Genomic DNA, 17,468 nt, shown 5'->3' on the forward strand with positions numbered 1-17,468 from the left:
TGTTTTCATTTGAGTTTTATAGCATTTGTATTTTCTAATATCCAAGTGTCGGTTACTTTTTGTATAAGTAACGCACATAAAAAAAAAAAATTGTGATTGGCTTGTAGAAATCCTTTAAACTTTTCCAACCGAAAAACCGAGATTCGTTGGAGTTAATTGTGTATTCGGAGTATAGCATTTCCGCGTGCAAAACGGTTTTAACGAAGGAAGCGTATTGTAACCAACAACGTCTGCTTCGTCGTGAAAAGTTTTTCCCAGGGAATTATGCGCCGAGATTAAATTCCGGTATTTATAATGTTAATGTGAAACGTCGCAGAATTCGACGATACTCGAAACAGTTGGGACCGGTATTTATTAGAGTGTACGCTGGCGCGTGTTGCATATCGCGTTCTCATAATCCTATAGACGGGTTAGGAGAAAAGACTGGAACTCGTTCTCGCGTTTCTGTTTCTAGCGCAGCTGTGTAGCGACGTGTGCGTACTCGAAGCATTGACATCTTGTTAGTGAATAGCACCTCGGGCGGTGCCACGGCGACAAAACCCTGTCGATTATTCAACGCGCTAGAACATCCAATTTGCATCGACACGGATACAGGGGTTTGAGGGAAAAAAATTTGAAAAATGGGTCTGCTCGCGTTTTATTTGTTGCGTCGACTCGTATCCCTTGTAAAGGTAACGACGGATCGTAACGATATATGAATTTCTTTTGTGCATTGTTTGTCATAAAATGGCACTACTGCGATGCGGACGAGCTTTGTTATTTGATATTGTCATTTCATTCTAAATAGTTTATTTTTTTTTATTATTATTAAAATTGAGAACTTGAAGAGAGAAATAGAATGTTGAAATAAAAACGGAAAATGGGAAATGGACACGGGGGTAGAAGTGAGGAAAAGTGCGCAACATAATTTGGAACATGGGAAATGAAAATCTGATATATTTAACTCGCGTTGTACGCTGTTCGTCGGAAAATGGTGCTGCTATCGCGTGAATTAACTTGGTTATAGAAGTTTGTAATCACTTATTAAAGCTGATGACATAACAGGAGTTTCACAGGAAGGAGAACGCGGAGAGCGAACGTAGAAGATGGAAAATGCAAAACAGGAAATGGGATTGGATAAGCATAAAGTAGAAATTAGAAAATAGGAGTAGAGAATTAGAGGAATAGAGAATTCGCAAAATGGTGCGCGTAACAGAAATTGCAACGATACAGGGTATTCTCGTGGAAGTACGTCTGACCACATTCGGTATGTACTACTCCACTTTAATCTCATATTCAAGCGAATCGTAACTTACCTGTGACTGTGGTATTATAGCAGTTATTCCAATGAAATCATGCATTATTACATCCTACGAAACTTACACACAGTATTCGGCTTATATTATATGTTATCACAGTCGTTTTCGGACAATTTGCCGTTCATTCCATATGCCCATCGATAGAACCGATATAACTGGTACCTCCTGTCGATAGAATATTATTTATTCAACGGATATTTGAATTCTAATATAGCCAGGACGCGATCTGTCAACTGGCAATAATTGCATATGCATCAGACAATCAAATTTGTTTTATATAATAGATGACAAATAATGACACCATACGGCGATACATTCGCTACGTTCAATTCATAAAACAGATGCTCGTTTACGCCCTTTTACCGTGACGTATAATATGATTTCATTTGCTAGTTTAAATCATAATTAATATTAAATTCTGTCGTTTATCTTTCATTCTTCATTCATAATATTCAGCTACATAAAAACTCATTTATAACACGTGCGAACAATTGCCAATAGCAAACCTATTTACAAAAGTAAACGTCTCTCTTCAAAGCAAACCACTTAAACTTATCCACATGGCAAAACTTACAAATTTCCCTTCAGTCTGTAACGTTAACAGAATTTCTGGCTCATGTCCCTTTTCGTCGTCTCGGGAGCGGGTTTTAAAAAAGGTCCGTCTTACGCGCAACTCCAGCAGTCAAAGCGGTAACTTAAATAACGCAATCTTACCGTCATGAATACATTCAGAGAAAAGTTCACGTAGAGAAGTTAGCGAAGCGTCCTCCACGTCAGTTGTTAATTTTATTGCACTCGGGGTCTTAACGATACCGCGGCAAGGCCACTTCATTGTGAAGGCCCCCATTACGGATTTCTAGAGCGTCTCTTCAAGGCTCGAAGGTTTGACGTTATGTTTACGGGAGAAAAAAATTACTTTCACTAGAATGGGAGGGGTGCATAAATAGCTTTATACCCGGCGTAGCGGAAACGTCTAAAGTGCCCGCGGAAAAGTCTTACTTTGTGTACCACGTTCAACGATAACGTCGAGTATCTCCCCCGCGGGGATCGCGATTTACTTTAAAGCGCATTTCACGATGATTACGTATTTTGCGTGAGTCGAGCCGCGATTCAAACAACGATTACCGTTTCACGTCACTAATAATCTACAGTACCCGTTTCGCTCCCCGTTGTAAAATTCAAGTGCCTGGATAAACATCGGGTAGTAAAAGAGACATCGAAAAACGAAGATCCTTAGTGGCATCTATTCGAGGAATTGAAGAATTATCTGAAATGTTTCCTTTGACGTAGTTCAAACCTTAACCATCTAAAGCCCAAATTAAAATTTATTCGATGAAAGTTTCGTTCCACAAGAAATAAAAAGGATACCTAAGCTTTTGCGACAACGTCCTCTTAAATGCTCAACTACTGGTACACTCAACTTTCTTTTTTCTTTCTATTCGTGCGCGCACCGAGTGTTATTTCCGTGAGAGGTTCGTTCAAACTTCCACTCCCGCGGAACGCTAACCGTTTCGCTGGTTTGACGTCTGGGTAATGGTCGAGTGAAACCCCCGTACCTCTTTCACCAGAACAGTTACCCGCAGTTACGTTTAGATAGCGAGAAAACAGTATCCTGTCTCCTATCTTTCGTCGAGTTCCAAGGACTTCGCCCACGAAGTGGAGGAATAGCTCCAATCTGGGACGAAGGTGGACTGCCTTTCGAGCACATTGCCTAGACTCACGGTAGACCCTTGTCTATCCGCAACTATTTAGCTCTTTGTTGAACTTTCTACCTCTACCTCTAATCTAACGTGCTCTTGCGAGCAAAGCGGCGCGTCAAATCTATTGAATTGAACGGAAATTCGAATTTTTTTAATCCGAAAGTTTGTTCCGTATTTATCAAATTAAACCTTTGCGGTCGTATGTCTGCTCTTAGCTATCACATCAAAGAACCATACTAATCTTATATTGCATTCCGCAGACTGAAAAGATTTCAGCCATTAGATAACAGTAATAGATTCTAAGATATTAGTGTAATAATGGATTAATAGAATGTGATCTAAAATGTGTGATTAGAACTTTAGTAATTATAAGTTATACAAGAAGATACGAACCAGTGGGTGAAATATCTACATGTTAAATTTTCCAAAGACATAGAATAAATCTTGTTTATCCTTCATAATCCTGCATATCATGTATGACAGCTCGTTCTTCGGAAATTAATTCCGAGCAGTACGATGCCCATGTCTAAATTTCATACGGCCGGAAAGGGCTAATTGATGGTGCAAAAGAGGTGTTCACGAAGGAATAAAGTTGAGGAACACTGGCGTAACGTATGGCCGCGTCGTTTTTATGCGTCTGCGAATGAATCACTAAAGGCATTTTTCGGAACGCGAAGTGACAATAAATTATACACGCTCGCGGCAACCCACGAGATATGCGCGCGATAAATTCGATGGATAATCGTTCAGAACGCCAGCGCGGGGCCAGCAAAAAGAAATTATCGGTTTCTTTCATCTGTCCGTGTTTTCATCGAACTGTAAGTTCCACGGAACCGAACGCTAGCTCTGCGCTGAATGTTTGATGCGATTAATGACTCGACGACAGATAATCGCCGCGCGCCATTCGGCTCCCGCGAAATATTTACGTGTGACTAATTGACCGGCAATTAGCCTGTAACGGGCTAGCTGTTGATCCCTATGCACATACGTGTTCGCTAATTATATCCGCGCAGTTTGTTAACCCCTTTGGGCGTCGATTAATTTGGCTGATTGTAAAAGTTTATTGTTAGCTCGGTCGAAGCGCTGATGAGTACCTGAACTCTCAAATCTACCGTTGGAGGGGTTAACGTCGAAATGTTGGAGCGACAATAATTGGCTGCTGAGGACACTGCGAGGGGCTATCCTCACCATTACGCTTAGACACCGTTAACTATTTTAGAGTATGATTTTAGTGACATTCGAGGTTAAATGGTGGTGGTTGGGTGTATAATACGAGAACGAATTCGACGAATGCATGAACGACGAGAACCTGAGGCGTGAAAAAAGAGTATTAGAACCGCGCGACAGTTTGAAATGTAGAGGTAATCTCCGGAACTACCGAATCGATTTTAAAAATTATTTCAGTAATAGAAAGCTACACTATCCCTAACAGGCTATGTTTTATTTGAATAAAAATACGTTTTTATGACCACAAATTAATTTCCTATAGATCACAATTCTTACGGAGGCGCATTTATTACACGTTACACTACTGATTCAGTGGTACAGGTCAACGATAAAACTGGACTCGATAATTCTACTAGTAGCTACTTCCAAAAGGTCGGCCGTTACATAGACAGCCCTGGGTAGTCATAGATTTGCACATTTCACGGCGAACGATTGGTCAAACGAGCAGCTGCAGTGCGCGATGCGGATTCGTTAATTCGGTTAATTATCAACGCAGCGGGATTTCAGCGAGGAAGTATCGCAAATTGAGTTATGTCACGTAGTTGGAAAGTAAATGGTTTCCCGTGGATGATGAGTTCGCGTCCACTAACCTAGTTGCGGGTTAAGTGGCGGAGCTGGATTAGGCGCAATAAATTATCCCTGGTCAGCTTTAAACTGTTCTAATCTACCGATGAATCGACCAAAGTCTCGCACGCCCCGTAAGAACTGTTCAAAGTGTTGCGATCTATCAAAGACTTCGTACAGGTTGTGCCGCTACAAATTACTGGCGTGAATAACTGCATCAGTTTTGGTATTATGAAAATGATGTTTCAGAAAATAATTTATTTCATTTAAATCTCGTTGAACGTTATATACGAAAAAGAAGAGCGATTTTATTTTGAAGTGAGATATTCTATGATATATTTCGTACGATCAGCTGTAAAGTAAATAACTGAAATTCGAATTTATGCGTATAAATGTAAATTTTATTACAACTTGTACTGCAAGTTTCCAAGTCTAACGTGTCGATTTTTGTTTCAGAACAATCGTCGACCTCTCCGGTGCCAAGAACAATAGGTGAGTTAACGAAACGTAGCGCATTAACCTGAACGTTTTCTTAATACTATGATAATTATGCTCCAGTTACAACCCATCAAAAAAGTCGCGCTACTTTGACCCCAGGTTACTGCACTATTCCAATGAAAACATCTCTGTAATGGTTCCCATAAGCGGCTTAGTTCCGTCGAGTTCAACCGCACATTATGGAGGAGCTTATAAAAACAAACAAGCGCGCAACGATTAAGTCGGCTCGTTGAAGCGATCGGAGTGAACTTTCATTTTAGTATAATAGCAACAACAAATTGTACTCGTTTTACATTGTAAACAATTCACGATTCCGTCGACGTTACAACAGAACCTTAGCGAAGAAATATTTTCAACGCTATACATTTTTCAAATTAAGAGCAGCGCTTTGCTTGGAGATAAAAAAATTGACTTCGTCTTTAAACAAGTCGGTAGTATACTTTTATGTGTTTGTGACTTTTATTATTCTATTGCTGAAATATTCTGCAAGCTTTGACCACGTGCCTCGATGACGATCCGATCGATTGTGCGATCCACCCACCTGTTCGCTCTTACATAGAGCAAAACCCCCCTCCTGGCGACGGAGGGTGATGCATGTTTTTTTTCGAAACGACGGGAAACCTGACGACCATTCTAGCAGAAAATCGAATATCGCTGATATCGCCGCTATTGCAGCTATTGCCGCTATCAACGTTGAACGATCAAAGGCGCTTAGGTTACACTAGCCGTGAAAAATCCCGGGAATCTATAGAGGAAAGTCGTTTCATTCATAAAAACGCGATGCATCCCGTTAACGTTTCGTCTCGCATCGGATATCCACGTCTCTGTGCCACCGTGCGGAACGATACGGATCCAGTCAGCTTCTTTTCTGCGAAAAACGCATCTCCCTTCGTGCGCAAGTAAATACTTTAAACGGAGAATGCTCAACGAAAGCGGGATGGGCGTATTCGAATGACTCTGTGATTTAAATGCATCTCAAATATCGAATATTCATATATTTTTTATTGGATAAAGCGTGATTGCTCCTCACTGATAGGACTCGATGATAAAAGTAAAATTTATCGTAATAACAGCAACTTCATAAGTGACTTCATTCGTGAATGTTTCTATAATCCACAATTTACCTTTAAGTTTGTTCAACCCATCCTAACCTGTGAAATCTGATATTGCCTTTACTTCCGCAAAGATTACTTTTATTATTATTTATTTATTTTACCCAAGGGTCCTATAATACATGAAGCCTTCACGTACACATAAAAATTCTATATCGCTCTGCGAGTGTAATTTATCAAATTGTTCAATTTCAGAGTACGTTGTAAATTTATATTCCGCAAGATCTGATTTACAATTTTAGTTTCTCAATTTTCTTTTCTAGGAAATTTCCGTGTAAAGTGAGCTCGTAAAGTATAATATCAGATAATACGTATGAACAAACTTTTTACGGCTTTCACTGAGTAAGTATAAACTTAAACTTACCGTTTGACCTCAAACGGTAGCGTGTATCTTTTTTTAAAAAAAAATTGTTAAAAGAATAATCCTTTCGAAAATCCATGCAAAGATGTAAGGATCTGTCATACACTGGATAATCGGTAAACAGAGGCGCAACGTCAGCTGTGCCAACTTGCACGATGCTTTTCCCATAATCATAACAATCCGTCGTTCAACAGATGCGACCGAAAAGTAGCCCACTTTATCGTGAAAGGAAATCCTTACTCCGCAACACTTCTGTTTCGACGTAGAAATAGTACAGGGAATCTTTCCAACTGGGAACTGAACTACCACAAAAGTTCCAACGTGTCGTTCATCGAACCTAAAGAACGCCCAGATTTTATGGCAGCACTGCAAGACAACACTGCATTATAAATTGTAGAATAACGTACCACAACACTTGTCATTTAACCGTCTGCACTCGGAGTTATTTCGTCACGGAATGTAGGTGGCGAACAGAACACGACTTGTGTAATAAATAATGTGACTTATGTACAAAATTTATTGCAAGAGTAGCTGAGAATACAGGAATTTAAAGATATCGGGAAACATACTTACGCCAAAAATAAATATTTAATACCATTCTATTCTATCCTAATGTGCGATAATATATGAAATAGTTACAGATATGCATTGAAAGTTTCTATCCTTTATCATTTTTTTTTTTTAAATATGCAAGCTTTTAATTTGAAATTGTATACACGTCTCTAGTATTATTATAGTATGACGTACAAAGTTTTATGGAAATATTTACCTAAAAATATAAATGTTACGGCCTGTTGACTGTGACGCCCCAATGAAAACATATTGCCCTGGTTGACTGACTTCAACAATTCCAATGTTTCCATTGCGGCGTCACGGTCAACTTGGCGTAACATTTATATTTTTATGTAATCTTTTCATAAAAATTTGTACATCATACTAAAATAATACTAGAGACGTGTGTAAGATTTCAAATTCATATACATTTTTACGAATGAGAAACATCATTTAGTAAGATAAATTGACAAAAAAAAGACATTTTCTCAAAAATAAATTGTTTAAGTAAATAAATAAACAATTTCTTCTGGCACGAGTAAGTTACCCATTCAAAACGTATAATTTAAAAAAAATTGTTGTTCTAGCTCCTCTAGTTTTCAAGTTATTTAAAAAACATGGTTTTCATCCCCACTTTGAGGAGTGTTTTCACCCCTTCAATATGAACGTTTGCTGATAAGAAAAAATACTTGTCAAAAATTTTTTGTGAGCTACCTCCCACATAAATTTGATTAAAATCGACGTGTGCCCATTGAATATGTTCCCTTGGTAATACGACTACTCTGCACTATACCAACACAGATTAGGGATAACAGTACCGCGACTCGAGCTTTCTACAGCGCTCAGTTTATGTACCTTCCATTCGAATAGTTCAACAAAGGCGATACCACTATTCCCATCTTTGACCGCAAAACAAGCGGATTCTTGCTCCCAATCTCGCGAACGTCGTTGTCGCGGTTCCACCGTCGAATCGATATTCGCCCGTTCTTTATTCTTGAAACGCTGGAACAGCACAGGGAGCAGAATGGAACGCCGACAATATGATTTACTGCGGTAAAACCGTGCCACTGGTATGCGTAAAGAAAACAACGTCCCCGCTGCGGGGCAGAAATCCTGACGCAGTTTCTCCTTGAGGAAACATTTTCAAAAGGCAGCCAACGATGCGCGAGGCGCGCGATAATTAAGCATCTGGCTTGCGCAGGGTCCGCAAACTGCCAGTAAAAAATTAAATAAATACAGGATGTCCGGCGTGAAGAGTCTGCTCGGACCCAGCTGCGGACCGTTGGATACGCGGCGGTCGCGGCCATAGCAGAGCTTGCGCAAACACAAAAGCTCACAGCCGAAGACAAACAGCGGGACTGTAAGCTGCGACGTAGCCCAGGGCGCTGCGGGCTGTGTCAGAAGGAAGGAAGGAAGAACGTATTCAGGACGAGGGGAGAGGTCCGCAAACGTACAAGAGACTGCGAATTCGCCAAGAAGGGGAAAAAGGAAAATTCGAGCCACCGAGACTTTGGTAACGAAACCTTAAGCCTGTGGTCACATTGAGTTTCACCAATTCAATTTTCTTAGACTGATATTTCAATTTCATTACCAGCAGTTCCCAACGCTTTTAAATACTTCATTTTTTAAATTTACTAAAGAGACTCCTACAATATTATATAAATAATACGTATTAGCCCAACACGATGCAGCAAAGGATAACTTCCTTAGGTATACAGGAAATCAATAGTTGCATTCCCACCACGAATCTTACTCTAAAGGGAACAATGTAGAGCGATGCAGAGCAAGTACGGAGTAGAGCAGCTAATCACAAAGGAAAATTTTACTTTGGAAATTCCGACGATCCCTTCAGAAAGTTCTGCGAATGTAACCTCCCAAGGCACTTTACCTCCCGGGTCAGCAGATACAGAAGCAATCGCTGTAACCTTGTTTTCCGTAGTTGTTTGTGCATAATTACATATGAACGAGCATGTGCATATTAAATTAGTAAAAATTACCAAGTAAAGAGTTCTAGAAATATTGAGGATGTGGGTGATACCAAGTGGGCAATGTAAAGTATTCTGTTGGCAAGCTTGAATAATGTAAAACACTTGACTGGTAAAACAGTTCGCGTTGCAGTTAACGTAGAACATTCTGTAAACATTCCGTACTCAGTGACGTTTCACATTATCACGACTTACCAGCAGTTTATTTTATGTTATCAACCAGGTTCTCAGCTAATTCCACTCTATCCCATCGTTATACAGGTTGGCCCACCCCGTATATTCAAAAACTAAAGGTGGTTTTCTCTAAAGTGTCACGCAAACAAATTTCATTTGACACTTTCGAGTTGTTATCCTGGATCACTCCAAATGCATTAACCTACATTACAATTACGCTTTTGTCTACGAACCTCATCGTATTCGAGCTACAAATTACACATTTCTGTCGACATCATTACGCGAGTGCTTTTAAATCTGCCCTTTGTACTTTAATCGCTGGAGCACCATAAAGTGAAATTCCAAATATGTATTTGAAAATTGCCTGGACTATTACGATCTAACCTTTTATGGTTGCAAGAGTCTGTTAACACATTCGCGATCGGTAGAGATATATTACGTTTCTAATACCGAGTACTGACGAAAATAATAACCTTTGATATCACTTTCGCTTCTTCCTACGACAAAACAGTCATCAATCTAAAACACAAAAGATCCCCGCAAACATATTCGTCTTCGAACATTTTAGGCAATCTCCGGTCAAAGGAGAGCAAACGAGAAAATGGATGACACCAGCTCTCTTCGTCGATGCGTTAAAAAGTTTCCACAAAGCTGCCAGGATGACGCTGGCCAGGGTAGTTTTTGCAATTAGCGATATCAGCTGCGTAACCCGACACATTCGTGATCGAGCGGTATATGCGGCGTTGTTTATGCGCACCTTCCAACGGCGTCGCCTCGCGCCTGGCGTTTCGCCAAATTTCCACAGCTCTCGCCTCTCTATCTCCAGCCCTCCCTCCGTCACTTTTTTCCCCCGCTCCATCCCTCTCCTACCCTCTTTTCGACTTTTTCGACCCGCTTTTCCGCGTCCCACCATCCCAGTCGCGGTGTATATCGACGCCCAGAGCCAGACGCGTTATCAAACGATTTATATCGGTGTTTTGCAAAATTTGTGGAGCCGGGCTTGCGACTGGCGTGGACCGGGGAATGCACTAAACGTTGCCTGGTCCAGGGAAAATGGATAGCGAGAAGCGCGGAGGCGGGATCAGGGAGAATGACCCCCGGTGCATCGGTTTCAGCCAAAAAGATATCGGGACGGCGTGTTATCGCGTTTAATCTGGCCCCTTCGCCTCGTCCAGGGGATTTCACCCGCTTTGTCGGCCACGAATGGACGATCATTCTTTAACATGGCAAAAAAATAGCGACGGTTGGGTTATCGCGTGACCGAGCAGAAATTCCGACGGGTCTCGCGTTGCTCGTGACCGCACGCGGAGGGATGGCTGTTTTAAAAAAGGCTGAGGAAAAAAATTCGACGAAGGTTGCTTCACCGAATAATCGTTGGGAGAGACCGTAGACTTGAAGGACCGGACGTGTCGCGGTGAACGAGGGACAGAGGGAGGTCACTAGAGAGTCTTTAGACCTCTACCACCGGGGTCATTGGGAAGTTCTGGTGTCGAATACTATTAACTCTTCGCACTCGAGGCTTTTCTTCCTGGTATCTACTAGCAACTCGAGATGCTTTCTTAACATTCTGTTGTCACGAATGCTAAGCTTAATCAGGTCACCTTTATCTCGCCGACAATTATTTTATCGACACTTCGACTTCCAAAGAAATTAACCCTAAACAAACATTTTTGTTCGTCGTTTTACTTCGTCAAACCTAGTGGTGACTGGGAATCACCTCTCGAATGCAAGGGGTTAAAAACTCCAAGATGTTCAAGTTTGCGACTTTTCACTTGAAAGTAGGATTTATCCTTTAATGCAGTGTTTCCCAACGTGGGGTCCACGTCCTAAAGGGGTACAATTCTATTGGTAAAAGGGACAGTCTGAAGATGGACTCGTCCAGAGTTTAAATTAACCGTATAGCGATTCGCAGCCGTTATTTGAGCTGATTAAACCTCGAGTATATTTAACTTCTTTCCGTTACGTTAATAACCTAACGTTAATAACGCTCAGAATTGTTCGTTGGTGTTAATTTGAAGTAAGGGTCCGTTAAATTGTTATAAATGTCTCGTTGTTTTAAAAAATATAAAATAATATAGAAAACTCTTTCAGTAAAATTATTTTGTACTTGAATTTCAGTTCTCCATTCATGTTTTGAAAATTTACTTACTGTATTTGCTGAATAATTTCCTAGTGATTTCTTCCTAGACCCTATCATTTAAGTTTCTTTAGCAAACATTTCCATTTTAAAATACTCAAAATTATGTTATACTAGAAAGGAGGGGGACATAAGCATTTTAGAAAAGCTTAGGTAAGGCATAAGACAAAAAAGGTTGGTAAACACCGCTTTAGTGTTTCTGATCGACCTGTAGAGCAGACTCACTTTCTCCAATCCACGTTGCACGAATTCAATTCGCTAAGGCTGGTCTAGAAGTACCGGAGAAGGCCAGAGGAAGCGGACGCTTATAAAATCGCGGCAATACTACACTGTCCCCAGAGAGGACGGTCAACGGTCGAGAATCTGATCCTCATGTGAAAGTCGAGTCGGCGACTAGAAATCTCATCCCAACAGAATTGAAAAGCAATCCTACTAATTCTTGGAAAAGTCTTTGAAACAAGAAAATGCTGGATGCTTCAGAAAAGACAACCAATACAATAAGAAACAGAAATACAACAGAATTCTTCTTAAAGTGAGAAGATCATTACATCAGAATTTGATCTTGAATTTAACCAAGGAAGTAAAGCCCTTCCTCAAATGGAAAAGCTGTCGACCACATGTTCGTTGACCATTCCTTTGAAATCACACGCAAATGGACGTCAGACTGGGACTTAGTAGGCGATTGTAGGCAATGGTAACGTTCGTAGGTTCTTTGTGGAATACCGACCATCGTCTTCAGGATAACGTCAGGGAACAAAGCGTGGAATAAGCTGAAATAATTGGCAATTACAAAACCGAGGCGGATATTAACATTATCTCGGGTACCGAGGATTCGCTGTTCGACGTTCATCCGCGCCACCAGTTTTCTTTTGTGAAAATGTTTTCCGCGTAGCTGGCCGTGGTCTAGGTAGAAATCTCTGGCCGTGCCGCAGTTACCGCGTACGTTTGCTCCTGATAACCGAGGAAAGTGTACCAAGATAAAGGATATTGTCTCGCGACCAAGGGAACTCAAACCGTTTCGCTGTGAACAATTATCGTTTCAACTTTTAAGACCGTAGGACGACTTCAATGACGTCCATGATTCTTGCTAGGACGCCGCGAGATTTCCTTACTAGCGTCGCGAAATGGTGAGATAAAGAATCGTGCGCTATTGTGGTCCTCGCATAGAAATTTGAATCATTTCTCGATAAGGAGTAACGTCCTCTCTGACTAACCTATTCTAGTACCTTTCTGGAATAATGCAATGTTAGTTTAAGGTAGTTGTTTCATTAATTTATTAAATGTAGGATTTTAACAAAACCTTACTTGATTATTCTTTAATTAACACATTCGTGACCGGCAGATATTTTACGTTTGTAATACCGAGTACTGACGAAAATAATAAAATTTTGAAACTGGACATCCTAATTTTGTATCGTTACGGCGAAGATAAAAATTATAAAATATGTTTTGAAGTAATAATGATTTAAATATGTAGTGTGTAAAATAACAAGGTTCTCATAATTTTTTCATAACCAAGAATAGAATTTGAAGTGAAGTGAATTCACGTCAGCGGTCGCGAATGTGTTAAAAATTAATCATATGACCCTATGTCAGATGCAGATTAGGGAACGAAGGGGCGGCAACTAGATATCGGATGAAGGAAGAAAGAAGAGAGTGTATGGATGAAAGCATGGAACAGCTAACTAGTGATTCGGGTGAAAGAATGGAATGAATGAAAAATGTACTAGAAAAGGGAAACAGATTTATATGCGTATTAGCACGTGACCTGAAAGTTATATGTGCCCATAAGGGTTAAAGTGGAATTGCTCACTTGGCTGGATTCAGAACAATATTATAGGAATAATAAATTAAACTCAAAGACAATAAAAATCCAGTGAAACTTGATGTTTTCGCGAATTTCGACTGACAGTCTCGATCCATCCTCTGGATCCGTGTCCTGGACCACCAAGACGGATATTAAAGACGCATCGTGAAAGATCGCGCCGCGGGAGTAGTTTCTTCGCCAGAGGTTTTCTATCGCGAACGAGAAGCTCTGCTTAATGTAAACACGTTCGAGATAAACAGCTCCTGGAGTTACGAGATGGTTGATTTTAAATAAGCCACGGGAAGAGAATACTCTCCCGTCGCTGCTTTTCCGTGTGCGCGTGTCGGCTCGGCGTTATGAAAATAACGCGCGATTTCACAGAAGGAGCTGAATAGAGGCCGCGAAGGAAGAAGAGAAGGGAGACACCGGAGGTGGGACGAGTTGTTCTTTTAATTTCACGCGGAAGACAGCTGAATTTAAGCGATACCGTAATTCTGATCCTTCCTCCGGTCGCGTGGACCTACCCCCCGTCGCCTCTGGATCCTTCATCAGCTTTTTAACCAGGATTTGTTTCGTTCTTTTTATATCCTGCGGTTGTTCCGCGCCTCATCCTTCGACTCAGCTTTTCCCTGGGGCGCGCAATCTCGAACCCCTCGACCTGGCTTCCTGCCGGTGCTCCCGATTAAATCATAACGTATTTATTAAATTCGTCTCGGTTTAACTTCGATAAATATTCAAGCGGCCCGGGGACAAAGAGCCGAATGGCGGAACGGAAAAAGTTCATTATGACCGCGATTAAATCCGGATAATTGCTAAACCCCCGAGCGGATCAAACGACGAGAGGACAGGGAAGAGGGTAGCTGGGGATCGATGAAGCCATACGACTTGTTACCAGATACCGAGATGACACTTCCAGATGCCGAGCTCCGTTACTGGGTCGGGATCTGAGTCGTTGTTTTGTTGTTCGACTTGGAGCGACTTCTTGACAATTTTCGATGACGATGACGCTTGGCGCACTGGTACGGTATTGGCGAAAGGATGATATGTTTGCTGCTCCCAAATATTTGTTGATTTTTTTCGCATACTCTGCCGCACGGAAGTATGTGGACACTTCCCTAATAGATACGATCAGTAGAGATATTACCGTTATTAGCAGTCTGATCGAAAATGTTTTCATCAGCTTTTGAACACTTGCTGTAGTAGTAAATACGCAAATAAGAACACTAATGAAATATTTGCAGAGTGCCTTAGAAGAATTTATTTTCTATTAGAGTCAGCCTGTGTAATTGTGAATGACCTTCAACCTAGGTCATTGTATTCGTCGTGAAGTCCTCTAACAGATAGGCGTACAAAAATTATATGTTTATTTCAAAAAAGTTCAAGTTCATATTTATGAATAAGATTGTATGTGATCTGTTGGTTTTGGTTTATGTTATTTCAACAAATACGATATCGATTTCCATTTTTAGCAAAAATGATAATATCTGTTTGCAACTACGTTTTCCTAAGAGAAGATTTTACGACCAGGGTATATTTGAAGTGTTCAGTTTTCCCATGCTTGTTGTGGCCTATACGCGCCGTAGAATGTTTTTCCATTGAGAATGCCAGTTATTTTCCATGACTGTTGGTGTACGTTTTTTGCAGCATTGTTATGTCTGTCTATGTAGTCAGTCTATGTTAGCAAATACATTAAATCCAGGTATTCCATGTTGGATTGTTTCATATATCCTGGTACATGGCCAGAATTTATCAAGTTTCATTTTGTCGTTCCCATCATCCTAGCTTTCCCAAATACTGCAGTGTATTGTATAAATCCCCTTGCTACGACTACTCCCTCCACGATTTAATTTCAAGCATAATCACATCTTAAAAAGAAGGTCACCTGTAATAAAACATTCTGGGTTTGTTCCATGTATTCTCATAGAATTGACCGTGGATAACGAAGCCCTCCCATAACAGAAAACACGATTTTGCCCAGCAACAGCTTCATTTTCGAGCATGAACTCCTTCTTCACGCTCGGAGCGAAGCAGCTCGACAACGTTCCAATCGATGACGCGATTTTATCTTTGGTCGCGCGTTTAATAATGCATACGGAGGAGAGTGTCTGCCGGAGGTCGCACTTTCCAGTCGCTTCGGCCACCCTTCGATTGGAAAAAGCACGTTCGTATTAATTAGAAGACGGCCAATTGGAATTAAATCGACGTGCGTTTAGTGAGCAGTGAAACAGAGTGAGGAGGGGAGGAGCGGACGGTGGAAGGAAGAATTACTGGAAAGACGACTTCCCTTCGGGGTTTCATTGTAGATCCAATGCGTACCGCGATCTTCCTTCCCTCTAGAGCGCAATGTCAATATTTAAGGGATCGACGATTCATCGAAGACATCCTAGGAATTAATGCGAGAGGACCCTTTCTATTCGCTGCCGCGACGAGTGGATCGGCTTAATTGAGGAGAATGAAAATGGTAGCTCCCTTGGGAACCTTTATTATTTAAACGAGTATCGTGGCGCTCTGTGTCTGAACCTGCTCCGATGGAGGAATTAAAAGGGTCAACTCGCAATGCAATTTTCATGAACGCAGTCTTTAAAGAATTGCACGTTGATACTTAAAATTTTATAATCTAGACCATTACTTCTCTTGAATATTGATTAATAATCTCGAACGTCAAATTCAATTTGCCCCTTTTTTTCAACTTTGATAGCGAACTTTATCTTTAATGCTTTCCACGTCTGTGCCATCTCGTTGCAAACAAAACACCCTGTATATTGTAGTATACATATATTAAATATATTCAATTAATCAATGTGTTAAATATTTTAAATAAAGTACACGTGACTGTAATTAAGCATAATTGTAAGTGTTCACTACGCCACGTTGACAGGCATATTTTATTCTTAAAAATAAAACACCGAAACCTTTTTCAGGAGACCCTTTATCTCATACTCCTTTCCACGTAACGCATGCTGATATATTTTTCTCTAAATCTCTGTATATACACCATATTTTGGTTTGCTTTCTCCTGCAATTTCAGAAAGAAAACGATGTCCCCTTATAGGGGACATCCGAGTGCAAGGGGTTAAGAAATATTCTCATGTTTAATGTATCAGTTTCTCATTTGCATTGTTTATCCGAGTACAGTGAGAACAACCCATCAGACTACAGGTTTGCGCGCGAAATTAGGGTCAACGACAGCATGCCACGCGCCGACTACATTTACCAGAGTAGAATGCGGTATTTGCAGACTTCTTGATATTGCTCATGATATTCACAGTCGCTGGTTCATTGAACATTTCGTGCAGCGGCATGCCGACGACGAAGATAAGTATTCAACGCGTAATTCGACGCACAATATTCCGCTCTAATGGATGATATCCTCGGGTCACAATGGCGATAGAATCGCAACAACGATGACAGTCGAACAAAGAGAGAAATATCCTGCATTTGGGAGGATGAAGTACCTCGAAATGTAATACCACTGTATTACCATTCATAGAATTGACTAAAATGAGAAATAATTGGGATTGGTTTGTGTTTTGTTGTATTACGAACTTAAGGCATGCTTTTATATCACTTCTCTAAACACTTTAAATGGCCGCACGTCTACGCAGTCAAACGTCGTCAAGGGCCAGCAATATTCTTATAGAATTAATTAGAAAAATGTTATGTAAATTCATGTAATAATTCAACATCCGCGTTACTTATTGTTGCTTGAACGAAACACAAGTAATACTAGCGCTTGTGCAGTAACTTTGCACACAACACCAACGCCATGGCATAATTTGTTATAGAAACACAAAACTTAACTTATCATTATTTAAACAGAAAACAAGCAACACACGACACCAACGTAGAGCCTCCGGCATTTGCTCCATAATTTTCGTGGTACACCACTGTAGCGAACCCGATCGACATAGTGTGTATTTAAAAAGTCTAAGTTTAATAACAGGCAATAAAACAATAATTACCTGAAATGAAAAACGTAACGATGAAATACGAAGCCAATAGCGACATCCACACTTGTGTATGTTCATCAATCATCACACAGAGAGTGTGGTA

The 17,468-nt window shown here is 40.6% G+C and overlaps 1 protein-coding gene across 4 annotated transcripts in view; it reads left to right on the top strand.

Moving 5' to 3' along the window:
• Positions 1–17,468, top strand: part of LOC128887652 (teneurin-a) — a 766,007-nt gene that overhangs the window by 204,853 nt on the left and 543,686 nt on the right. For all 4 annotated transcript variants that reach the window (XM_054143776.1, XM_054143796.1, XM_054143805.1 and 1 more), the window contains exon 2: positions 5,246–5,281. The gene's annotated coding sequence lies outside the window, so the exon portion shown is untranslated. The remainder of the gene's footprint in view (positions 1–5,245; positions 5,282–17,468) is intronic.

This window comes from Hylaeus anthracinus, unplaced genomic scaffold (assembly GCF_026225885.1).
Source record: "Hylaeus anthracinus isolate JK02 unplaced genomic scaffold, UHH_iyHylAnth1.0_haploid 0, whole genome shotgun sequence".
NCBI lineage: Eukaryota > Metazoa > Arthropoda > Insecta > Hymenoptera > Colletidae > Hylaeus > Hylaeus anthracinus.